Source organism: Myotis myotis, unplaced genomic scaffold (genome assembly GCF_014108235.1).
Source record: "Myotis myotis isolate mMyoMyo1 unplaced genomic scaffold, mMyoMyo1.p scaffold_m19_p_2, whole genome shotgun sequence".
Lineage (NCBI taxonomy): Eukaryota > Metazoa > Chordata > Mammalia > Chiroptera > Vespertilionidae > Myotis > Myotis myotis.
The window spans coordinates 59,298,576-59,299,904 of NW_023416324.1; positions in this window are offsets into that span (position 1 = coordinate 59,298,576).

Sequence of the window (1,329 nt, forward strand, 5' to 3'; positions counted from 1 at the left end):
TCTCTGCTGAGTGAGGAGAATGGATTGCAGGGGGCAGGAGAGGAACCTGTGAGAACACTTAGGAGGCTATTGCAGTTCATAAAAGGGATTCTGGTGGTCTAATTTAAGGTGGTATTAGGGAAGATGGACAGAGGAAGGTGGAGAGGAATGGGCAATGTTAGGATATATAAATGGACATAGAGCCAAATGGACTTATTATGGATGAGTGGGAATTAGGAAGCAGAATGAGAGTAAAAGAAGTCAAACTTTAGTTTGGGGCTTGAGCAACTAGGTTGCTTGTGGTACCATTTATTAAAATGGGGTTGGGCTGAGGGAGAAATACAATCTTTTGGGGAGCAGATGGGGAGTGTAATAAATATCAAAGAATGAAATCCTCAACATATAAGTCACTCCCTGTAAGGCCGCAAATTCTAAACCAGTGGTTCTCAAGCCAGTTTCCTGCACCAAGCCCAGCAAATGTTCCTGAAGTGAGTGGAAATTGCTGGAGGCACACTAAGGCCTTCAGCAGCATCATGCCATCCGTTCTGTTCAGCACTCTCACAATCAAAAAGCTTATTCTTCTTATCATAAGAATCTAAAAATAAAATGTAGTTCCTTCCCATATAAAGATTTAGAAGCTCTACTGTAAGAGCCATAGGCTTCAAGGTTGTTATTGAGGAACTGAATACATCATGGCTTTCGGATTCAGACGATACAAGATCAAATTTTGGCCATGCTCCTGACTCACTCTACGGCTTTAGACAAATCCGAAAGCCTCGGCTTTCTCATTTGCAAAAGGGAAGTAATCTATCAAGTGAGCATGGAATAAAGTAATGCATATGAAAAAATTTTAAACTGCTGTATAATGTTAGCCATTACTTTTGTTACTATATTTTTTAAAAATTCCAGGTAACATAGGCCTCATTTGAGAATGTAGTGAATGTGAAAACCACTCAGCCTACTACATGAAAGGCCCTCATTTTATAAGCCTTTGGTATGTGCAAATTATCAATTTTAACAAAAATCTCCTGAGCCTCCAAGAAGTGAGCCAGGATAATAAATGCCATTATCTATGCGCTAAAAGTCATTAGGCCGGTGGTACACAAAAGTTCACTGCAGCAAAATCACTCCCCTTAAACCTGCAGACTCTGAATCGCTATGAATGGAACCCAAGAAATCAATATTTATCAGTTACTGCCCTGGTGATGTTGATATAGCTGGCCCACAGTTTAAGACCCAGGAAACTGGTTTCTAGCAGAGAAAAAAAGTTATGAACCCAATAGCACAACGGATTGAGAGCCTTCTTTCCCACCTAGACCAATATGCTTTTCATTGTAGCTCATGGGCACC